This window comes from Peromyscus eremicus, chromosome 3 (assembly GCF_949786415.1).
Source record: "Peromyscus eremicus chromosome 3, PerEre_H2_v1, whole genome shotgun sequence".
Classification (NCBI taxonomy): domain Eukaryota; kingdom Metazoa; phylum Chordata; class Mammalia; order Rodentia; family Cricetidae; genus Peromyscus; species Peromyscus eremicus.
This window is the reverse complement of record NC_081418.1, coordinates 117,149,041-117,175,248: the sequence shown is the minus strand read 5'-3', so window position 1 is coordinate 117,175,248 and position 26,208 is coordinate 117,149,041. Positions and strand designations below refer to the sequence as shown.

Sequence of the window (26,208 nt, the reverse complement as noted above, 5' to 3'; positions counted from 1 at the left end):
AAGCTCAAGGGGGGATGCTAATTATTGGTGCCTTATTGTTCTAGTTTTCATGGCTATCTAGTCTAATCTATAGCCTGCCTGAAGAGGTTTGTTTTGTTTTGGTTTGGTTTGGTTTTTCGAGACAGGGTTTCTCTGTGTAGCTTTGCACTTTTCCTGGATCTTGCTCTGTAGACTAGGCTGGCATCGAACTCACAATGATCCGCCTGCCTCTGCTTCCCGAGTACTGGGATTAAAGGCATGTGCCACCACTGCCCGGCTTTGAAGAGTTTTTATGAGAATTTCTAGTGAAAAATGCAGATAGGAGAGGGTGGCCTTTTTTTTTTTTTCAGAGAAATTCAAGAATTAAGGGGAAAGAACTTTACCCCAAAGTAGACAAGAACATGTAATTTCTAAAAAGTCCATAATTGTGTGTACATTTGAGTTACATAAGGAATATTATAGCCTCCTGTGTTTGCGTATAGTAGAGAACTACATTGAAGTACTGCCATTATGTTACTATGAGGTATAAAATAAAACCTTAAAGATAATTCACTTAAGATAGGTAGCTCACTTAATATCAGCTCTAACATCCTTAACACAATTTTATGTTACATCAGACAGCAGTCTAGTGCATAAAAATTCTACCCAATAAAATATGAATGCAAAATATTTAGCTCAGGTATATTATAGTAAAAGGTGGATCAACATGGAGTATATTACCAGAAACATAAATTAACTTTAGATCTTATATGTTTCTTTTTATATGTCATAAAATTAAAACATTTTTACACACACACACACACACACACACACACACACTATATGCTTGTGTCTTGAAAAGTTCATTGCTGTTTTGAGTTAGTGTCTTTGCATAGTATGTTTAAAAACATCATGATTTTTTTTTTTTTTTTTTGGTTTTTTCGAGACAGGGTTTCTCTGTGTAGCTTTTGCGCCTTTCCTGGAACTCACTTGGTAGCCCAGGCTGGCCTCGAACTCAAAGAGATCCGCCTGGCTCTGCCTCCCGAGTGCTGGGATTAAAGGCGTGCGCCACCACCGCCCGGCCATCATGATTTTTAAATTCACTTATGTCTATCACTAATGTGTACAGAACTGCTCTTTTAAACTATTTAGTAACCACTAAATCTAAAATAGTAATTTAATCAACAAACTTAAATATCCTAAATATTAAAATTTTATCCACATAAAACAAGTAGGCACGAGCCCCTCTGCTGGGCCTTGCCTCCAACTCCAGCGGAATTCCATTGTGCTGAAGCAGTCTGCTGCTCTGGAGTGGATGAGTGATCTGCCCGGCAGCTGGACTGCCACTACTTTCTGGATTCTGTTCCCCCAAGACCTACTCCGTCACTCATCCCCTCCCACTTCATCATCCTCACCATGGCCAGCCCTTCCCACAACTCAAGCAGTTCACACATGCAGTTCACATCAGTCTGAAGAACAGGTGAGTAAACAGCCTCCCAGCTGAGCTGTACCAATCCCCAGACCCTTGTTCCCAGTCCCATGTCAGCTACAGCAACTTTGCCTGGTCCTGACCCCAACTCCAGTGGAAGTCCACTGCTCTGGAACAGTCCTCACCAGTAGATAAGCTGGTGAGTGAACCACCTGCTAGCTGTACTGTCCTCCTACCCCTTGGATTCTGTTCCCTCATGACCTACTCTGCTGCCCAATGCCCAATCTCTGCCACTTCATCATCATTCTCAAGATCAGCCCTTCCCCACATCTCCATCAGAATCCATAGGCCCAGGGACCATCCACACCAGTCAGAAGAACAGCATCCCCTCCACTGGGCTCCATATTCTACTCTACAACTTTGGAAGAGGACCAGCTTTACCGGAGGCCAGACTCAAAGACTCCAAACCCCATACTGGAGACATATGGAGGAGACACCATACTGGACATGAAGACATGCTAGTCACCAGAACCCTTGGTCACTTAAACTCAAAGACAAGAGAGGAAACTCAAAGAAAATGAACAAAACAAAAAAACAAACAAACAAAAAAACCCACACACATTCAACAAAGACAAATGCAAGAATTAACACATAGACCTATAATCATCAAATCCATATGTGTAAATTCCAGTTTAAGAACAAAATCAACAACAGCAAGGGCAATATGGCACCACCAGAGCCCAGGCATCCTACTGAAGCAAGATTTGAACATTCTAATGTAACTGAAGCACAAGAAAATGACCTTAAAAATAACTTTATGAAGATTATAGATATCCCTAAAGAGGAAAAGAAAAAAAATCTCTTAAGGAAATTAAGGGAAAAAACAAGAAATTCAAAGAAATCAATAAATCTCTTAAAGAATGCCAAGAAAGCCAAGAAAAAATAAACAGGTGAAGGAAACTGTTCAAGACCTGAAAATGGAAATAGAAGCAATAAAGAAAACACAAACCTTCAATTAGAGAACAGTCTCATGTCCATCATATTTCCATTACTGCTAGGAACCCTATTACTAGCCATAACACCCCATCTCCTCTTCTCTTCCTTCTTATCCATGAAATAAAAACAGAACTTATAGAAAGGTCTTGTGTTTCTCCATTTGCATAATTTTGCTAGCCTCAAGAATACAGTATAGCCGGGCGGTGGTGGCGCACGCCTTTAATCCCAGCACTCGGGAGGCAGAGCCAGGCGGATCTCTGTGAGTTCGAGGCCAGCCTGGGCTACCAAGTGAGTTCCAGGAAAGGCGCAAAACTACACAGAGAAACCCTGCCTCGAAAAACCGGAAAAAAAAAAAGACTACAGTATAAATGGAATTATAGAGTACATTTTGGTTTGACATTTCCTTACCATTTCTGTTCATTTTTTTTCAATTTACTTTCTCTGCTTGATCATAGGATCATCTTTAGCCTACTTTGTTAGATTATTGATCATTTTCCTTTGTAGTTCCATCTGGGTATTGAATCCCTCAAATGCTTTTATTTCAGTTATTTTTTGTTCTGAAATTCCATTCATTTCTTTTTCAAACCTTCAACTATTTTTAATAATACTGTTTATTTGTAAAGATTGCTTTCTTTTTTCACCCCTTTCCTTTGCTTATTTTAAATTGGATGACAATTGTTATGTGCCATTTTATTATTGCTTTGTTAAAATTTTTAAAGTAATTCTAACAGCTCTATTCCCTGAGTATTGTGACTATTGACGAACTTTCTTCATCCCAATTGAAATATTCATGATCTTGGTGTGCTTGGGTGATATAAAATTGAATATTTGACATATTTTCTAAGGCTGTAAATCTTAACATGTCAAAATAGTCATCTCTTCCTTTCTTACAGGTAGTGACTGGAGAAAGAATGGTATTTCTTCATCATAAGCAATAGAGAATAGACGCCAAACGCCAAATGTTAGAACAAGGAGTGGAAGCATCTCTGAACTACTAGGTGCAGTTGGGCGTACTAGCTTCTCTCTCTCTCTCTCTCTCTCTCTCTTTCTTTTTTTTTTTTTGTTGTTTTTTTTCGAGACAGAGTTTCTCTGTGTAGCTTCGCACCTTTCCTGTATCTTGCTCTGTAGACCAGGCTGGCCTCGAACTCACAAAGATCCACCTGGCTCTGCCTCCCGAGTGCTGGGATTAAAGGCATGCACTACCACCACCCAGCTACTAGCTTCTCTTTAGCCTCCACAGATACCGCCTGTCATGCAGAAGAAGGGATAGCTCTCTAGTGTTGTTCATGGGCCTGCCAATGAGCAGGGGAATGGCTTCAGGGACTGTCTAACAGGACTCTTCTAATACCAAAGAAGTATGTTTCCTAGCTGTCATCATAGAGCCTTTGTCCAGTGACTGGTGGAGGAAGATGCAGAGATCCACGGCCAGGCGCCAGGCTGAGTTCTGGGAATCCAATTAATGAGAGAGAGGAGAGATTCTGCAGGCGAGGAACGTCAAGATCATGATGGGAGAACGTGCAGATATGACTGGCCACACTAGTAGAAGCCCATGAACGGTGGACTGGTGGCTGTGGAGCCCCCATGGGACTGGAATAGGCACTCTGGATACGGAAGACAGTTGTTTGGCTCAAACTATTTGGGGGGCACCCAGGCAGGGGATCGGGATCCATCCCTGGTCTGTGCGCAGGCTTCTGGGAATCTGGTGCCTAAGGTGTGACACCTTGCACAGCCTTGGTGCAGTGGGAAGGGGCTTGGACCTGCCTAGGCTCAGTGTGCTGGGCTCAGTTGACTCTCCATGGGAAATCTCGATTTGGGGGACGTGGGGATGCAGGGTGGCTTGGGAAAGAGGGCTAGGGGGTGGGAGGAGGGAGAAGGGGGATCTGTAGATAGTGTGTGGAGTGAGTAGAAAATTTCTTATTAAAGAAAAATGAAAAAAAAAGAAGTATGTTTCATTATTACTTGGTGGGACTAAGAGTCTAGGTTTCCCATTCAGCCTGTAATGATACCGCAGAATTTGAGTATTACTGAATGCCTTTGATTCAATACGTAGATCAAATTCCCATTTTTCTTTTGGGCCTTCTGGTACCACATTAGTAATGATGATTTTACATTTTTTTAAAAAATGTTGTTCCTTTAGCCAGATAGCAGAAAAAATGTAGGCCATTTAACTGAGAAGGCATAGCTTCTAATGTCCCAGACTTCTACATGTTTGAAAATTTCGACTTCTGTACTCAGGCAGGCTGAAGGACAATCTTCGCCTGGTGCCTGCTTTGACCTAGATCTCGGAATGTCTTTGTGGGGTTGCTCTTCCTCATAAAACTGAGGGATCTTCTCTACAGGCTCTTCCTGATTTTTTTTTCAGTTTTATTTTTAGAGAAATGTTTAGTAGTAACTAGACAATTTAATACCTTTGTAGTGGTAGATAATATTAACTGAGCTTAAGTTATATGTTGGATTCAAACAAATTAACTTCTCATAATCCATATGACAACATTGTGAGTCTTTTAATACTCTCGAGCAGCTTTGCTCAACTATCTAGACACTACCATTTTTACTATTATGAGTCACTTGACAAAATTCTTCTCCCACCATTCTCTGCTTCAGCCATTCTTGCCTTCCTTAAGTTACTCTTTTCTTTTCTGTCCTCTGTGTCTGAAACATCCTTCCTAGCATTCACTGAAGTTATTCATTTTCATCATTTAAATATCAGTTTAAATGCTGCTTCCTTAAAAACATCTTCAGTGACCTGATATTAGTCTTTAGATTTCTTTATTTTGATTATTATATTTCTTTATACAGTTATAATTTTATTAATAAAGGCTAAAATAATTGAGATCAGAAAACAAAACCCACCAAGTGGATCTATTGCTTATTCTAAGAATATAGCATTTAGTAGGAGCTTACCACAATATGCAAGGATAGTGGTAGTATCATGTTGCTGGAGAGGAAATTCCTGTTTAGAATTAAGGTTACAATTTAAGTATTACCTTTAAATGGATGTAAATATATTAGATTTAATACTATTGAATTTGATTCTAAGTTTGGCCAAGATTGCAACCAGAAATAACCCAGGACATAGACCCCCCCCCCCAAAAAAAAATCAAGAAACTAACAGTCCTGTTTAATGAGAAAATTGTGAAGAGTCACCCCATTAGACAGGGCCAAAGTATATTATCACATAGATACAATATCATTGGATTCACAACCATCTGTTCTGCCATCTAAAGCTAATTAAATTCAAAAAAATTGAGCAATTAAGAAACAACTATCAGCCTAAAGTCTGAATCAAGAAAGATTTGATAATAAAACTATAGCTAGTACAAATATGCTTAATTAGGAAGAACCTGAATAAAAGTCTATAAGTCATTAATGTGGTGTTGATAGAATGAAATATGGTACATGAATATTAGCAGAAGAAATTACCAAAGGATAACTGTCACCCGGAACATTCTACTAGACTAATGAACTCATCTAATGTAAAAGGGTAACTTTTGGGTTTATTGTTTCAGAAAATTTTCTAACACACTTAAACATTAAATTCTAATACATTTTCTTGAAAAGTGGAAGAGCAGGTAAGATATGTCCTTATTCTATTTTGCATGCTTAACATTTGTCTTTCTTATGGTCTTTGGTAAATTCCCAGTTGATCATTTACTTTTCAGCAGAATAACAGAATTGCTGAAAGCTACTAATGAGACAGTGTTTGTGTGGAGACAGCCTTTGTCATTTTATGTTCATGATTATTAATATCATATAATATGTTTACATACATATAGCGTTTGACTGATCAAGAACATACTCATAAAACAGCAGGGGGCACCTGATTTATCAATGAATAAGTCAAGATGGATAAGATAGTGAATTAGCAGTTATATGATAAATCTTAATTATTATAGCCTGGAAATACTTCCCTATTCTACTAGGCAGTTCCTGTTTATTTGAGAATTGCTTTAGTAACACAATTATTTTGATAGATAACATTACTTACTTGGTGAATATTATAGGAAGATGATCTATAAGAACTAATTTCTAGGTTTTCTATTGGTATATACCAATTGTACATAATAATGACCTTCATTGTGTCATTTTCATAAATTGATAAGCTGCATTTCCATCACATTCATCCTATATTACCCTTGCTTGCCTTTATGTCACTTCAGTTGACCCCCCTCCTCTTCCAAATATGTCTCTCTTTTACATTTTTGCATATGTTAAATTGTTTTATGTGATCAAATTAATTCCTGTTGCTTACAGATGCATGAATGAGGGTTTAGTTACAGGATCATAGGCAACTTTCCAGTGGCTATGCCATCGAAAAAAAAAGTCTCTCCCATCCCTAGTGATGACTAACCTGAAGGAAGGATGCAGCATATGAGCCCCTCTTCACTCCCTGACGGAAAACTGACAGGCCTAATATTATGCAAATTTTATGCAGGTGAGCAGAGTTGTAGTGACTTTAATGGTGCCATAGTCATGGCACGTTGAGAAGAACAAATATGTTTTAAGATCCTAGCCACAAATGTGTAACTTCCACAAACACAGGAAGTGATTGGCACATGGTTAAGGCATCCAAGTTCTAGTTTTAGATAAAAAGTTTTCAGTGGAAAAGGTAGTTACATATATCAAAACTGTAGAATATTAAGGCAAATGAGACAGGACCTGCATCTGAACACTCCCCTAATACTAACATTTTTAAAAAACATGTCTGGACAATTGCATTAGCGTTATTTGTGTTTCCTTTTTACAGATGGGTCTATTCAATCTACATCCATGAAAGTAATGCCTGGGAAACATAAATATTTTATGAGCTTTTCTTTTGAAATTGATAAATACCATAGTTTTAGAAAACTGCCATGGAAAACCATTAAGTTTGTGGAAGACAATTTAAAAACAAAATAAAATAAAATATTTTGACATTACAAAGATTTACAAAAGTCAAAGTCTAGTAGTAGCAACAGACTGAACTTTATCTTCTCAATTTATGATAGAAAAGCATTTTTAAAAGATATACTTAGACATCAGGGAAATGCAAACAAAGACTACTTTGAGATTTCATTTTACACCTGTTGAAATGGTTAAGATCAATAAAACAATTGACAGTTCATGCTGGTATGGATGTGATGCAAGAAGAACACTCATTCTTTGCTGGGGGACTGCGAACTTTTACAGCCACTGTGGAAATCAGTGTGGGCATTTCTTAGAAAGATGAGAATCAATCTACCTCAAGATCCAGTATGTCACTCTCAATCGTATACCCAAAGGTTGTGTCATCCTAACTCAGAGACACTTGCTCAATTTTTGTCATTGCTGCACTATTCATAATAGCCAGAAATGGTAAATAACCTAGATGTCTCTCAAGAGAAGAATAGATAAAGAAAATGTGGTATAAACAATGGAATATTAATCAGGTGTTAAAAAATGAAACCATGAAATTGTAGGTAAATAGATGGAACTAGAAAAGAAACCACCCTGAATTAGGCAACCCAGACTCAGAAAGACAAATATGATATGTAACTACTTACATGTGATATTATCTGTTAAGTCAATGATAAATAATCTACAAACTGTAGAACCACAGAGGTTAGGTATAGAGTGAGGGAGTGGCAGATGGTAGACCTCCCTAGGGAAAGGAAACAGAATAGATAGATAGGGATAGTTGAAGCATGCTGGAAATGGAGGATCAAGCCAAGGGAATACAGGGAGAGACAAGTAAAATTAAGGACTATTTGAGGGGTCATATGGTAACCTAATAGAGTAGAAACTTCCTAAAATACATACATATATAAAAGTGATCTAAATGAAGTTGCCAACTAATGTAGAAAACAGTGCCCCTAGAAATTTCTTGTCACCAAACAAAATTTTCAGTATTAGGAACTTGGCACATCTAATTAAGATTTTGGCCAAAGGGGTACCACAGAAACCCCCAGACAACTCAAGCTGTTGCCAAGATCATAGGTTGCTCTCCATAAACTGACAGCAAGGCCCCATTGCCATAGACAACATCTAAAAAATTCATTGAATATGGAGATGTCAAGCTGGTTCCTTCAAAGAGCCTTAACTCCTCCATGTAGTTGGAGTTTTCTCCAGTCCCACTCAGGCAGCAGCCACTCAGATCTAAGTAAACATACAGAGACTTATATTACTTATAAACTGTATGGCTGTGGCAGCCTTCTTGCTATCTAGTTCTTATATCTTAAATTGACCCATTTTTATTAATCTATAAGTTGCCTCATGGCTTGTAGCTTACTGGTACTTTACATCTTGCTTCTGGCGTTGGCGGCTGGCAGTGTCTTCTCACTCAGCCTTCCACTTCCCAGCATTCTCCTCTCTGCTTATCCCACCTGTACTATACTTTCTGCCTGGCTACTGGCCAATCAGCTTTTTATTTATCAATCAATCAGAGCAACACATTCACAGCATACAGAAAGACATCCCAAACACTTCCTCTTATCTTTTTTTTTTTTAAAGGAAGGTTTTAACTTTAACATAGTAACATTACATATAACAAAACAATTATCAAGCAAGAATTATAGTTACAATATCTAGTCTATTTATAATATCTAGTCTATTTGTATTTGGCAAAATTAAAGAAGATATCCTATCTATCCTATATTTGTGAGTTTAAGATTTTTATATCTAACTTATCTTTTATCATAACTAAGGAAATTATAACTATCTAGTCTTTAACTACATCAAAGATCTCAGAAGGATATAATATTACCTAAGTAAACAGTAAGTACATTGCAAGCAACTTTAAAAAAATTCTAGAATGACAGAGACAGCTGTCTGCCTGGACAGTCATCCAAAGTTCCTCAGTAAAGTTGGGGCATCCATCTTTAGCCCGCAGGCCTAGAGTTTCTTGATAACATTTTTCTGCATCCTATAGAATGTCTGGCACTCCATGAGATGGAACCTATACCTAACTCTATTTGGGTGACAGAGAACCTGAACCTAGATAGCTTAAGGACCTATGGCTAAAACTGAGTATCTTTGTTCTAAAACAAAACAGAAACAAAAAACAAACCCATAGCAATAAAATGACTCCTAATGACATTCTACTATACTCATAGATCAGTGCCTTGATCAGCCATCATCAGAGATGCTTGTTCTTACAGCAGATCAGAACAAATACAGAGACCCACAGCCAAACATTATGCAGAGAATGAGTGACCTTGGAATACTCAGCTGTAAATGGATGTCTCCATCAAATCTCTCCCCAGAGAGCTCAGAGAACCCAGCAGAAGAGGAGGTGGAAAGACTGTAAGAACCAAAAGGGATGGAGGACACCAATAAAACAAGGCCATCTAAATCAATAAGAGCAGTTTATATGAACTCACAGAAACTGAGGTAACTTGTGTAGAGCCTCATGGGTCTGTACCAGTTGGGGTACTAGAGCTGAAAGAAGTGGACACATGCCTCTTATCCCTAACCCAGAAGCATTTCAAATTGATAACCACTTCAAACGAAAATTTAGTTTCCTTTAAGGGAATCTCAGTGGGGGAATCAAACTACTATTAGAGGTAGGCTGCATACAAGCAGTAGATGGCTAACATAAAAATGAACTCAGTGACATCTTTGGAGTTCCTTGTCTTATGTCCTGTTATAGCTATTTTTTGAAAGTTTATCTTATTATTTTTTTAATTTTTATTTTTACATAATATATAATATATATTTGGTCCTTCACATATACATTCTCCTTCTAGTTTAGTGTTTTTGTAGGATTCCTGAGTGTGTTAATGACTACCTATTTCTTGTGCCTTCTCTTGGACTCTTTTCTTTCTCTTTGCTTACATTGTCCAATTCTGATGAGTTAGTTTTTGTTTATCTTACTTTGTTACATTTATTATTATACCTTAGAAGCTTGTTTTTTTCTAATGAGAGACAGGAAGGGAGTGGATTAGTTAGTAGGAGAGGTGGGTAGGAATTCTGAGTAATAGAGGGAGAGGAAATCATAATCAGGATATTTTATGTGAGAAAAAATATTTCCTTTTTCTTCCTTTTAAAAGGAGAAAGTAGAAAAAACATTTAAATAATAAGGTTATTTACAAAATAATCTTACATCAATGCAACACTGGATTTCAGGGATTTGTATTAAGATTTTAGGAATTAGCACTATTTTCTTTTTTTCTCTCAGTGTTTGGCCTCCAGAGCAAACAGCTCTGCAGTGGTTCATATCAACCAGGGATAAGGAGAATCAACAATGATGTTTTCTTCTGGCACCACAATTGTCTACTCTGTGTTTATAACTAAAGCATAAATTTCTTTTGAAAATGGCATCAAGTCCTTCATCCCTGAGGCAGTTTCTATGACTTTCTTCTGAGATAGCTATTAAGACACAGGGAACTCACAACATCACAAAAATTAAGACTGACAGACAGTCTATTGCTTGAAAATGGGCAAATTTCTACTAACTATAAAGCCAGAGAATTGGATTGAGAGGAAGGAAATGTGGATTCATGAAAGAGAATAATAGCCTCACATTATTGAAAAAAAAATAGGAAGCTGTTTGTATTCCTCAGCTCTCTTTCTCCCCTTCTTTAGCTTCCCTTCCTTTTCTGATACCACCTCTACCCCATATAACTAGCTGAGATCTTAAAGAGCAACTGTATTTTAGCATATCTTGCCATTGCTGCTAATATTTCAGTCATGTTAATGTTAGTCATGATGCAATGACGTAGGATGCTGGAGTAAGGGAAGTTTCAAAAGAGGTGTAATGTGTTCTGGAAGTCCTTTACTGCTTAGAGGTAAAGAATGGAAAAGATGTGGGAGTAACACATAAAGAAAATCCTTACATGTTGTTTTAATTTAAAAGCTAGGAGCTCTAGGATGTAAGATGAAGAACACCCCTTTTAATTTTAATAAAAAAGATCTTGGGAACCTGGAAAAGAACTATGCACTGTAATTTACTTTTCATATCTAGGACTAAGATGAGGATTAAATTTATGAAAAAAGGGACAGTAGCTGAAGCCAAGGATGTTCTGCTGATTGGTTAATGCTATAGGGCAGTCAATGATAAAACTTCACATGTGGCAGAAAAAAACAAACAAAACAAAACAAAAAAACAAAAAAAAAACCAGAACAATCTATGTTCCATTACTGTCTAAAAAGAAAATCTAGAAGATCAGAGAAGCAGAAGCTAGGACATGATTATACAAGAGAAATGAAGAGTCTTTAAAAATGATTCAAGAAACTAAATTACTGAAAAACTTCCTTTTGAATTAAATCCAGAATATAACAAAAGACAAGCATATGCATAAAGAGTATAACACAAGACAAATGTTCAAATAAAAGAGCAACACATACTTAGAGTAAATGAGAACAACCTAAAATGAAAGCATCACAGGAAAAAAATAAAGAAAGGCTGATGAACCCAGCATACCAAAGAATAACTTAAAAGTCTGATCTAGGCAAGGAAGTAGACATAGTAATTTAAACTGCAGAAGACCAATTAAGTCTGTGTCAGAAGCAGAAAGAGATGAATCACTATTATAGTTAATACCATCATTCATGTACAGCACAGAATTGAGATATCAACCCTAAAAAAGGGGGGAGGAGAAATACACTGTGAAAAATAAACACTGTCAGAGGAAAGATAAAACATATGGAAGTTCAGGAATGAAAATTTACAGTAGATAATGTGTTTCCCTTAAAGAAGAAATATGTCATTTGATTCAAAGCAATCATTAAAAGAAGGGAAAATCTGATACAAATTTCCACAGCTAATATATAAAAGACATAACAGAATCTCATAAAAATGTACCAAGACACTCCCATGAGCTCAAATTAAAATGACTCTCACTGAAGCATGAACTAAAGGTACCAGTGCAGTGGAGTTGGGTCTACAATGAGGAACAACCTGAATTTACTTTCAAGCATACCATGGCATAGTAATTGTACTTTTAGACAAGTGAACAATATTTTTAGAGTATCTATATGGTAAACTTAAAGGAATAGAAGAAATGTTTGGTAATTTGGTTATCTCTTCTGAAGATTATGAAAGAATGGAATAAATAACTTCATCATAAATATTGTTTAATGGAGATTATCATGAGAACCAAAATTGATATAACTAAAGTAATAAAGTATAAATCTATGAGAATTATATGTATATATTATATTATACATGTGTTTTTTCTCATAAAAAAGGCATGAAATAGACAAATCATAAAAATCATCAAACAAGATTTACTTATGAAAAATATCAAGTTCTTCTACTAGAAGAAACATATATTTGGATGCTGCTTCCAATCTAATATATAAACATATGAAATAAATTAGAATATACAGAGATATAAGTATTAAAATTAAATAATGAAAATAATTTATCCCAGAAAACATAAAGATACTAGGAGTCTATTTAAAACAGATATATTTCAAATGCATAGAAATGATCTTTGTATAACAATATGTCTAATAATCTGGAAAAAAATCTCCAGAAAAGGAAAAGAAAAAAAATACAGATAAAATAGATCCAATCTGAGAAGGAAGGAGTAATGAGAGAAACCTTTAGCATTATATACTACCAACTTCAGGATAATTCCTATTTCTAAAAATGTGTGCTTGTGACGACTGACAAATTATAGTATTATAATAGTGTCACAGAGTCATGTTAGGAATGACAAATAACAACATAAATGGACTATACATGAATGAAAGAAAATGTTTCCATGAATCAAACCTTAATGTCTAGATGTATCGAAATACCCTTCCTAATGCTGTGACCCTTTGATACAGTTCCTCATGTTGTGGTGACCCACAACCATAAAATTAATTTGTTGGTATTTCATAATCAGAAGGCTGGATGTGCTACTGTAATGGACCCTAATGCAAATATCTGTGTTTTCTGATGGTGTAAGGCAACCTCTGTGAAAGACTTCTTTGACTTCCAAAAGGGTTGCAACTTAAACGTTGAAAACCACTGTGCTAAACCAAGGATAACATGACTAGAATGACAAGTATAATCGACAGTAATGAAGGGAAGGAAGACGTTTTGATGAGCATGTCATCTTAAAATACACTGGCTATGTTTGGCCAAACATAAAATAATGTAATAAGACCAAACAAAATGATAAAAGTGAATATTTAATTAAAGTTGGAAAGTTGGGACCAATTATTAGCAAAACAAGTGAACAAAGTCACAAAGGAAAATTTTTTATCTCAAAACTTAGGTAATTATAAGCGGAATACAACTAAAAGATAAAATTTGATTAAGTCATAGAGTTTATAATTATGTTTGATCAACAGGGTCAATGTTGACAACCTATGAATAAGCTGGAGAGAATTTATCCCATATGAAAAACTAAGAATGGAATTCATTTATGCTTGAGATAATTAATTTTCATTGTCATCTTGACTGAATTTAGAATCATGTAGGGGACTTTTCTGGGTGTATCTATGAGGATGTTTCCAGAGAGGCTTACCTGAGGAGAGAAAGGAAACTCTGAATGTAGGCCTACACTGACAAAAGGGGTGGGGAGGAGAAAGTGTGTGGGGAAGCAGCATTCAGGAACCCTTCTCTGCTTCCTGACTGCACATACAATGTGAACAGCCAGCTCCTGATCCTGCAACTTTATCTTCCTTGCCACAATGGACTGTACTTTCAGATTGTCAGCTCAAACAAACCCTTCCTTCCTGAAGTTGTTTTTTTAAAGTATTTTGGAACAGTAAAAAAAAAATTGTAAAAAATACAATGGGCTTTGTAAAATTATAAGATAAGAATAATAGAATGAACCCTTGCCTGGAAAAATAGGAGAAGGGAATAGGAAGGGTGCCAAGCAGGAACAGAAGTTGTACATTAACTATAAAACATTTTCAGTTCAAGATAAATAATAGTAGATGTAAATAAACCAGTGTGTTAATCACAGTTATTTCTGTTTTAGGGATTAGGGGTAGATTTAATTTGGGCTTCAGTGTACGACTTTGTTTTGTATATACTTTTTTACATTTTTTTCTTAAGTGAAGCTGAGTTGTTATTGAACATCAGGAATATGTTTACACATGTAGATAGAGGTCAGGGAAGGTGCGTTTAGTACTAGGCAAGAAGATTAGTGCCAGGGCAAACAAGAGGCTGGATGTGCAGCAACTCTGATTGAGGTTGGTATTTGAGTACAAGTAGCCATCTGCTATTCTATATCCACCTGTGGTGGTATTTTATATTAATAAATAAAGTTGCCTGGGGTCAGAGCTATTAGAGCCATAGCAAGTGCGTGGCAGTGGTGGTGTACGCCTTTAAGGACCTGGAGGGCGGTACATACAGGCAGTGACGAGGCAGTCACATGATTGGGTTTACAACCAATCAGAAGCCAGAAAAGAGAGATTAGAGAGACAGACACACAGGAAGGAGGGCTCCTTCTTTCGGAGAGCTCTCTTGGCTGAGGAGGATCCCTGAATCAGAAAGGGTGAGGCTCTTGGCTCTGACCTCTTGGCTTTCTTCTCTGAATCGGCTCTGTGTTTTTTGTCTGATAAAACCATTGGCTACATCTACACTGAATTATATCTACATCCACCCTTTAAGGCACAGGAAGTTTTCTAGATCTGAGAGTGCCTGAAGAGGGACACACCACCTTCTAGACAGAAACACTTAACATCATTGGGCCAAAGCTGATCATATCTCAAGAGAAAATGAGCAAGTTTGGAGACCCACAATGAGCAAGTTGGCCTCCTATAGTTATGAATCATCTCTGTTTTTGCATGTATGTATTTCATTACTCCTCTTTAGATGACTTATTTAAACACACACACACACACACACACACACACACATACACACACACACACACACACACACACACACAAACATAGTAATTATTAACTTTATCCATGGGGAACTGTGTACTGACTCAGTTATCTTGAATTGCAGCTATTCACACACATCTAAAGAAAGGATGTCTTTCTCAATGGTTCTCAAAGTGAAATCCATGACCTAAAGCAGCATCACATGGGATTTTGACAGAGAACCGAATTTGCAGACTCCATCTATACTTACAGAATAGGGTACACTACAGGCAGAACCAAGCCATCAGCATCTGAACAAAACTTTCCTGTTGGCTTTGATTTTCATACTAAGGGACCAGGCTTATGTTTATCAAGTTGGTTTCTGGAATTTTATGCCATGTTTCCTCAGCACATTTAATTCTCTCATTCACTCATATTCTCTCTCTCTCTCTCTCTCTCTCTCTCTCTCTCTCTCTCTCTCTCTCTCACAAATATGAACAAATAAAGAAAAATGTGTACTGTATTTTACTTGGTTCTCCAAATAAAAGTAGGTATAAAGGACGTCAATACAGGTTATGATAGTTAACAAATAAAACAATCAACTGCCACCAACAAAAACAGCTTTAGTATTTCAATGGAGTGCTCCAAAACTGTGGCCTAGAAGGTGCTTTTGGGACTTCAAGGCTCTACTTTGTCTGCTTACAATTTACCAGTTTACTAAAGTCTCCAAGAAGTCCTGTGTTCTGGAAATACATTAGCATGGTAAACTTTAGTTTTTCCTATGCAATACCTGACAAAATCTTTCAGAAATAATGTCCCACAAATCATCTCTGGAAAACTGCTTCCTGGCTCTTATTGATTTCCAGAAAGGACAGGAAGCAGACTTCCATCACAGGGTGGAGTTACAGACTGAGAGAATACCTTGAAGATAAATACTGAAAATTCCTAAAGATTTCACACTGAAGTTTAATTATGAGCATCTTATGTCATTATTGTTCTTTTATTACAATGAATGAATCAATATTAATAATTTTGATAGGTGTTAGAGTCACACTTTTTCTAGGTTTCTATTTTTCACTTATCCTTATTTTAATCATTTTGATTATTTTAATTTAATTATATTTTATTATTATCTCTCACTTCTTTTTTCATTATCATTTTCTGTCTTTCTGGCAGGAAGATCTGGTGCAGCTGTATAATGAATGCTCAGGACAGCTAATGGCAGAGTTGGATAAATGTTAACAAAAGACTTCAGTTCCATCAGCAACGCAGTCTTTGGGACATAGTCATGTAACTCTATAGACAACAATCACTTTCCAAAGTTCTAGGTTAATGCTAAGTCTCCTGTGTGTTTGTCATAAGACTCTCAGGAATGAAAAGAATGCTTAGTGTGAAAACAGTTTCACACAAAAGCATGGAAAGTGTGGGGATGATGGAAAACATCAGGAAATGCTAAAACACAACTCAAATATAATGGTTACAATTATTGTCAAAGGTTACAGTTTTAAGGGGAATATTCCCACCCTTTTATCCTGACTGGAAAGCCAGAAGCTGCAGATACTAATTAGTTCAATATATAGTAAAAAGCAATTGGCAGATTTAAGTTTGAACTTTAAAGTCCTCATCCGGGCAGAGTTCTTAATGATATTTTATATTCCAGACTAAATTGAAAAATCATTGGGTATTTTATAGCTCAAATAAAATATAAACAGATAAAATGAATGAATGGATGGTATCAACACGGACATTTCCCCTGGGCAGATATAGGTCTTCTTCCACATTTATCAACATTCGACAGTGTTACCTGTTTTCCAAGTGTAATGTAAATAAGGAACATATCGATGGGCTAAGTGCCCTGTTGTGACTCTGAAAGTGAAAAACACCCCAAAGTTGTTTATAACTAACTCAGAAAATGCAGTGCACCTCTATAAGCACCAGTTTAACGTTTCCTGTTCTTTCACTTGTTTCTCTAATTCATTAGAGTCTGAAGTTTCCTCTTTCCTTTTTCCACATCACAAATTACACTTTATTGCACAGAAAATGCTTTGGATCATATACGTTTCACAAAGACTCTGGACTATTTACTCATTAATCATCTGTGATAAATGGACATTTTGGCATTCTATGCAAACTGTCTTTTTCATACTTCTGGCTATTGTTCAGCCCATTCTACCAGGGAGATTTCTCAAAGGCTCTACACTTTGGAGTCTAAAGTCATGTTATATCCAGCAGAGTTTCCTATGAGGATCGAAATCTCCATCTGCACTGTCTAGCATGGAAACTACCAACTCTTTGTGGCTACAGAGTAATTGAATATGGCTAGTATAACTGAGGAAGTGTGCTGGAGAGATGGTTCAGTAGTTAAGAGTAGTAGCTGCTCTCGTAAAGGACGTGGTTCTGTTCTCAGCACTCCCATGGTAGCTCACAATCATTTGTAACTTTAGCTACAGGGGAGTCTATCATCTCTTCTAACCTTCAAGGGCATCTGGCATACATGTGGCACACTTACATACATGCAGGCAAAATGCTCATAAATATAAAATAAATCTAAACTTTATAAGTAGCATGAGGAACTTAGTTTTTTTTTTAATATAATTGATTTAAATTAACTTTAAGCACATATGGCTAGTGGCTACCCAGTCAGACAGTGCAGATCTCAGAGTTATTTTATTCTGTTTTTTAAAACTTAGACTTTATAGAGAACTTTAAATTTCCTTTTCATTAAAGTTTAGTTACTGAATCCAGGAACTTCCTGTCAATCATCCTTGCATGACAACTATATTTTGATCAGAGATATTTTTGAGTAATCATTATAGAAAAAGTGTACACAAACTTTCGGACAAATTTCCGGAGTTTTTAAATGGAAAAACAACTATAATTGAATTCTGATATCTCTCAGTGCTTCTGTTCTTTAATTGCAGTCTTAAGTTTCCTAACTAATGTCATAAACTGGATCTGACTTCATAATCTACTGCACACTGACATGAACTCTATAAGGTTTTATACATAGAAAACCTGCATTTGTCTACATAGACTGCAGGCCAATGGGTGGTGCTATCTACTTACGGTCAAAATATGGGTACAGAAATCCTTAGGGAACACATCTTAATCCAAAATATCTCCTTCTCTTTGCAATATGTAACTTACTTAGATGAAAGAATGTCTCAAAATCATCTTCTTCATTAGCACAGTGGCCAATGATGTATTCCTCTCACTGAGTCATTTTCCTCCACTGAGAGTCTATAAAGCATAAATTACCTTAAAGCAAACATAGCTACCAACTGCTCAGAACTTGGTCTATCCCATGAGCTTTATTAAATGGCTTTTCTACATCACCAGTTCACAATAACCCTGAGGACAGGAAACTACCTACACTGTCCTTATGTTGCTGGGGAGTTAACTGAGGTGGCCCAGGTGAAAAGCAGTTGTGCTAGGCCAGAGATAGGGCTCAGCCATTAAGAACACTTGCAAAGGTCCTAGGTTCAGTTCCCAGAACCCACAAAACAGCTCATAAGCATCTGTAAACCCACTCCCAGGTCATCCGATGCCCATCTCTGATTTCCGCCGGTACCAGGCACACAGGTGGTGCATTCAACATAAATGCAGGCAAACACTTATACACATAAAATAAATAACTAAAAATAAATTTAAGACATAAAAGTGGAGGTGATGAAGTTGGAATCCATGAAGCTGACCACCAAAATGTTTGTGTGCCCTGATGCCAGTCTGTGCTGATAAACATGGTGGGGAAGCCCATGCTTGTCTGACGTGTGACTTCCTCTCCATCTTAAAATGCGCTTGACCCATTAAGTGGTTGAGAAATGCACAAACTTTGTAATATTTGAAAAAGACACTTTGAAAGAAGACAGAGACACGAAAACAAATAGACATTCAAAAAATACCTTCTTTGCTAGCAACAGTGCCCTAGAGGTAGTAGGTTTCCAAAATGAGTCTCCAGTGAAGGGGCTGACACATCTTCAGAGACCTAATTTATTCTGAATTGTTCTCAATTGCTTTCTATTTGGAAAGATGGCAGTGCTCCCAGTGGTACCCAAACAGGCCAGATCGTGGCTGGTTTAGAAACACAGTTTATTAGACACAGAGAATTCAACAGTGTAAAAGTGGCCATGACGGTGCAAACAGCTAGCATTAATTAAATACAATTGGTCAGATACTCAACCTAGGTTTAATTTATGACTGTTGGTTTGTGTTCTTTGTGTATTATGCTGGAAACATCTCTAAGCAGAAAAATGGTATTTTTTATATTTTTGTTGTAAGCTGAGAAAATGGAAGCAGGGGGATTTAATACAGCTGGCCCAAGGTCAGAAAAATGGTGAGTGGAGGTACAAGGACACAAACCCAGGCAGTACTCATCTATGGATGAAGTTTTCTCTGTTGGCAACCCTCCCTTCAGAACAAAACGATTATATACAGATAAAGAAAGCTTGCCCTCACATGGCCTTGATTATAAAATGAACTGCCGTATTCCTCAGCAAACGTTTCTCAAATAGAAGGAAAGGAAAGAAGAAAACATACATATATCCAAAATATAAAATAATAGAATGACTTTGAAACATCAAGCTAGAAAAATGAATGAAAATTAGGTTACATTTAAATGAGGACATAGGAAACCCAGGCTGTGAACAGTGAGGCGATTCGCCGTACATAACAGAATCCTTCAAATTTCTGCAACTCTGACTTTTAACACACTTCCTAAAATTTTTAAGTACAGTCAGTTCTTATTTCTGATTGAAACATGTGGCACATGGGAAAATATATTAACTGGGAAAGCACACAGACTCCTGTACTGACCTGGAAAAAACTGTGAGCAACAAAACAAAACAAAACAAAACAATCAATCAATCAAACAAACAAAACCACAACCCTTTATTTAATTACAGTTCACACACACGCCATTTTTGAAGGATCTATTTTTTAGTAAGTTATAGATTTATTTTATAATTACATGTATGTGTATGCAGGTATGAATATGTCAATATGGATGCCCACAGAGTCCAGAAGAGAGTGTCTGATCTCCCGGAGCTAGAAAACAGTCAGTGAGAACCACCTGAAATGGGCACTGGGAATTGAACTCAGGTCCTCTACAAGAACAGTAAGCTTTACTGAGAGCCGAGCCATCTCTCTAGCAGTGGCTAATCATGTAATCTTCCTGTAAAAGATTGCAAAATAATGTGAAGAGGGGTAAATACCTTTGGGAATGAAAAAGTAGATATAAGATTTCTTAATAGGTAACAATGTTCTAATGCATTAGGCTAAAGCCTTCCACTGGCTGTGAATGGAGGTGTCAGAACTCGTAGTTCTTTAGACATTTACTTGTTCTGATCTTTATCTTGACCTTCTCAGAAAGGCTCTACACCACTAGACACACAGCACATCCTAATTGAAAACAAACACTTCTACACTTAACAAAGTTTAATCTGTCAGGTAAAGGCATCCAAGAGTGATGCATTTTTTATGAGTAGTATGCGTTTTCTCACAGTCCAACAGACCTTAAATGACAGCTGCAGGGACAAGTTATACAGAAGAGAATAAAGATAACTTTGTTTGTACTGATCACTTGACTTTCTACATTCTTGCTGGCTATTTAGAAATTTTTAACAGTACCATAGTATGCTAAATTTATGAAGAGGCAATATAATTAAGCTAGAGAAGCCAAAGACCACTCAGAAATTGAAAGAGAACCCTATGATGAAATAAGACATGATGATGTATTTACTTCAAGTAAACAAAAAGCTGAAGTTATAGCTGCCTCAAAAGCAACTGAGGCCAAAGATTCTAAAGTCATTTGTATTCTGCTTTTACATGCTAGTTCAAGAATCCTAGAGTGGACATGGGAAACAGTTCTGACATGTAGGTATACTACTCTGAAACTCAATTTTTCTTTAAAAGATCTAGAATTGATAATCTTTTGATTACTCTCATTAGATGAACATGCAAATAAAGTTAGATTGTTTAGTAAAACTATTTTGAAAATTTTAGAGTAGCAATATCATTACTTTATATGTCTAAAGAAGAATACAGACTGCATCTGAGGCTTCAAGTAAAGTTCACATGGATGAGGGACAAGGGAGTAGGAGAGAAAACACGCTTTAGTTCAGTTGTTTCTCAAATGCATATGTATCCCCATATTGACACCTCCACAGGCCATCTATACCCATCATCTCTATATATACTAGTATCCCTATGTCTATTACCCTTTTCCCCCCAATTTTCCTTCCCATATTCCTTTTACTCTTCCCCATATTGTGTCCATCTCCCTCTCTTTGAGTCTTCACAAAGTCTTTTAGGAAATAATAAAAATAACAACCAAATATTTTATGCAATGGTTAGAAGAACCAACAGGTAAATAATTTGTAATGATGGCACTTATTGGGGAGCAAAGCTGACGTTAAAGTACTTCATCTTCTATCAAGGAAAACTCAAAATCTGAAATATAAGCAGTATACATTAAAATGTAAAGATATTGTCAATGAATGAAACCAACCTAACTCAAACAAAGTATGTAAAACATTTTTCTTTCCTCCAGTTAAAATGCCAACAAAGACTCCTCATATCATTCAAATCACAAGTACCTAAGAGTATTTCAGTTTAGCATTATAGGCATGAATTTAGCCATTAAAAGTATCCAGATTATTGAAACTCCTTCAGGAAACAAAACCATAAATAGTTACACACTGGAGCGTGTGATAATATGTAGATGTAAGAACTTACCCAGCTTTTGCAAATCAAATTAGTGAATATCTGTATTTTACAAGTTTTAGAAGTGAGGGATAGATGATAAATAAGATAAGGAGAATATACATACTATACATGCTTACTGCACATTTTTCCCGTGGGAAAAGGGAATACAAAGGTTAAAATAGACACAAAAATGTCTATTGTATCTTTTGATGAAATCAGTGAGTCCTAGGTTCCTACCATCTATGCATTCCAGTCCAAGTCTTCCATCACTTGATTCCAATGGCCTTCTTATGGTGTGGGCTGGTGTAATCATGTGGTGGTTAGTGTGACACAAATCTCTCCTAGAAACACATTTATATATTAATGTAGGGCATCTGTTTCATCAACACTGAATACAAGTCCTATTGGATATTTATACCTATTCCTGTGAGAATAAAAGATACCTGAAAGGAATTCTAGATAATCCATTTATATTGAATTATATCCTGTGAAAGGTACTATCAAAAATTTAGTTCAAATTTATATGTCAAAAAGGTATGAATGTCTCCTTCCTGTAGCTGTCTACATATCATGTAGGACTTCTGTCTAGAGAGGCCCACATCTGGACAACTCTCTCTATGTAAAGCTGCAAAGCAACCTAAGCAAAGCCTATGATATCACATAGAAACTGAGTCACCAGAATCAGAGGATGAAACAGCCAAGAAGTACAGTAAGTACCCAAAACTAGCACAAATACCTTAATGGTTGTTATTTTTATTTCTTGCTCTTGCTTTTTTGAAATTTCATGAACTATTGTCAGTCAACATTATTTATTTGAAGACCCAAGCTTCCAATCTGTAATTATCTCATTTTTGAAAATGGTTATTTGTGAAACAGTAAAACAATTGCTAAAATTTATCTGGTAATTTTTCAGCTGAAATATAATCATTTTAACATGGTAGAATATTATATAATATAACTTGATCTAAAACCAAACCAAACCAAAGGAAAATAAAACAACACACACTGAGATAAAAAATGGAAATCAGGGAAAAAATACTTGGGTCAGATAGTTTGAAAAGCACTGTGTGAAAGAGATGATTTTGCAATGGAAGAGTTTTGCTTGTCATTAGATTATCTTAATTTTGATCATAGACATAATTCATAGCATCTCTCCTTTGATTGACAGTGTGCCTCTGACATTGTTATAAAAAGACTCTTGCATTTTCTGTTAGTAACTATGCTTGTAATTTTTGTATCCTATTTTCAAAGCTGAATTGCATGATAGTTTGACTTTCAATATCCCTGTTGTTTAACTTGTATGCCCTTCAGAGTTTCCTAGGTCATTTTACTTAAACTTTTAGAGATTTCCAGAAAGTGTTAGTAGCATCTACGTGTATTGAGTGTTAATTTGTGGTGCTCACCATTGCTTTATTGTGTTGGTTACTGTAAAATAATTCAACAAGATTAGAATCACATTCTATGGATTAGAAAAGAGAGACACAGATCCTTTTGGAAGGTAGCACAGTTATGAAATGGCAGATTTTGGACAAAGATATACAACCTTGAGAGCTACTTTAATCTATCTTTGACATATACTGACTTTTAAGTAAAACATTTTTCTTTTACTAAGTCAAAAGAATGAATTAAAGTAATGATGTGTAGGGTTTGGGAAATTGATATGATTTAAAATTAAATTAAAAACTACACACAAATACCTGATGAGGAAAATTGATTAGATTTTTAAAAAGTTTCTTCACATTTTGTGCATGTGTGTATGCATATCCACATGTGTCTGTATATTTATGTGTTTGTGTGCGCATATGTGGAGGAGACTGATAGCAGGTAACTCCTTGGGTTGCTCTCCACCTCATATACTGAGGCAGGATCTCTCATTTGATCCCAGAGCTCACTGCCTTAGGTAGCCCAGTTAACCAACTTGCTCTGAGGAGCCTGTCTTCATCCCTTGTGAACTGCCCAATCCACCCCGCACTCATATGGGTGCTGGAGATGCAAATTACGGCCCTCCCTTTTGTGCAACAAGAAATTGACCCTCTGAGACAGCTCCCCAGCCTGAGAAAACACTTTTTCAAGGTATATGACATACAAATATGGAAATGCCATAATGAAACACGTGACTGTTTACAATTAGCATGTACCAATGAGGAAAGACAAGAAACGAACACTAAGAGGTTACTTTCACTGTTATGCTTTTTCCTGATGGAATTCTTCAAATTCAGAAGGATTTAATCATAATTCCCACCTAGTCTTGGAGTCAAAAATGAGTAGTACATTGTCCCTTTGTAATTGTGACTCATAATACCTTACAATTATTTTTAAAAATTAACTCTGGATCTTGAATCTAACTGGGACTTCTGGACAGTCAGTTCTTAACATCTTCTAGACAGCATTAAACCAGTTTTTTAGGGTAAGTTCAAGACACCCACGATGTGTGCACAGTGCTGGAGTGAGCTTTCAGGTGCTTCAATAGATGTATCTTCCTTTCCCTCTGTCTCCTAAGCTGGTCAAACAGCTCTAGCAAAAATTGGACATGCTGTTGTTGGCGAAATTTTCCAGGACATATAGAAAACATAGCTCAGGTTCTGTTTAACACCGAGATTTTTCTCTTGTTCATTTAGGATATAACATTGCTCAATTCTGTAAAGGACCATACTCACCTAAACATCTTTAAAATTTAGCCAAACTAATCTATTTCTATTTCTCTCTATGTCAGGATAGATAGAAAATACATGACATGCTCCACCTCCAGAGAGCTATTTCAGTTATTAAGTTTTTACTAGCATGCAGTGGAAGAATGTGGATAGGAAAACTTAATTTCAGTAATGAAATATTCTTAACTGAGAACTGAACTGTTTTCTTTTTGGCTCTTACTATCTTATACAAATGTTTAAAATTCATCTAGTTTTCAGTCATATAGAAATGACCTTTGACAATAGCAATCACTATTAATGACAAACATATCATCCTGCCTGTTCATATCCATATTTCTACATATGGGTTAGGACATTCTGGATGTTGGTGGACTTCATATGCTACAGTTGTGTGGTTGATCCCTTGCCATCAGCTACAGCAGCAGTAGCAGCATCAACAGCTACAGCTTCCTAGAGCTTGTTAAAAATGCAAAATTGGGGTCCACTCAGGGTCCTCTAAATTTCTGAGGTTGGAGCTTAGGACTCTGTATTAACAAGCGCTCCAGGTGATTATCAGGTACACCCAAGTTTGAGAAGTAAGGAAACTAGGGGTTTTAATGAAGGCAATTAGCATTAATTGGGAAAACACACCAGGGTAGAAGTACACTTCTCTGTGGGATGCCACATCTTCACTTTCTCTTATTTTCCTTTGAAGATTGAGACTAACCTGCAATGTTTAACATATTTCTGACACTAATTTCCTCAGTCAGTGAATATACATGTGAATCTCTACCTTCACACTCAATGTGTAAGTAGGCCCAGGGCATTGATATGCACAAAACAAGGTATCATTTTATGCTTTGAATGTAAAGATATTTTCTTTGTTAAGGGTGTCCATCTCACATCCATATCCAGCCTAACCAAATAAGTCCATCAAAATCAAATTTTACTGAATAGTAATTAATTATGTTTGAATGTCTTTCAGGGTAGTAATAACACCAATAAGGACCAGCCTTGTTGCTATGTTTGGGTTTAAAAACAAGTCACTGGCATCTAGTAGGTTGACCAAATATTTTAAAATATTATCACAAAGAAAAGGTGAGCTTAATCTTAGTCCTTGAAAGATAGCTCCTTCTTGTGATATGGTATGTAAGACTCTCTCTTATTGTTGTTGTTGTTTTTGTTTGTTTTATTTTTGGTTTTGGTTATTTTTGCTCAATTCTGCCTTGGGTTAAAATATCTTGGAAGCTTTCCAGTGGGGGAAAATGAGCTTATAGATAGCCCCAAACTGGAAAAGAACAAATAAATTATTGTAAATTTATTACTAGAAACACACAGAATTTTTTTATAACCTAAGTAAAGAATGCATGCTTATACACAGGTTTTGAATATAAATTAAACCTATAAAGTAAACATTGTCCAACATTTTTTATTATGCTTACCTTGATAGTATAGTGGATGATATTACAAGACTATAAATTTACAGGGTATAAAATGAAGTGTCTGTATTCAAACACTTGTGGAAGGAAGATGATAGGGCATGAACATGTTTTAAAAAACTGGATATAGAAAATTTTTTTCTGAACTATGATGCATTTTTATGTCCTTATAAATACAAGATAAGAAGTGGTTTATTAAAAGTAATTCCTGCCGGGCGGTGGTGGCGCATGCCTTTAATCCCAGCACTCGGGAGGCAGAGCCAGGTGGATCTCTGTGAGTTCGAGGCCAGCCTGGGCTACCAAGTGAGTTCCAGGAGAGGCGCAAAGCTACACAGAGAAA

General features: G+C 36.3%; 1 long non-coding RNA gene across 1 annotated transcript; it reads left to right on the top strand.

Annotated features, from left to right (window-relative positions):
• The first annotated feature begins 14,546 nt into the window (after positions 1-14,546).
• Positions 14,547-25,535, top strand: LOC131907250 (uncharacterized). The gene is made up of 3 exons (XR_009378344.1): positions 14,547-14,781; positions 22,357-22,508; positions 25,415-25,535. It is a non-coding gene; the product is annotated as an uncharacterized LOC131907250 (long non-coding RNA).
• The last annotated feature ends 673 nt before the right edge of the window (positions 25,536-26,208 follow it).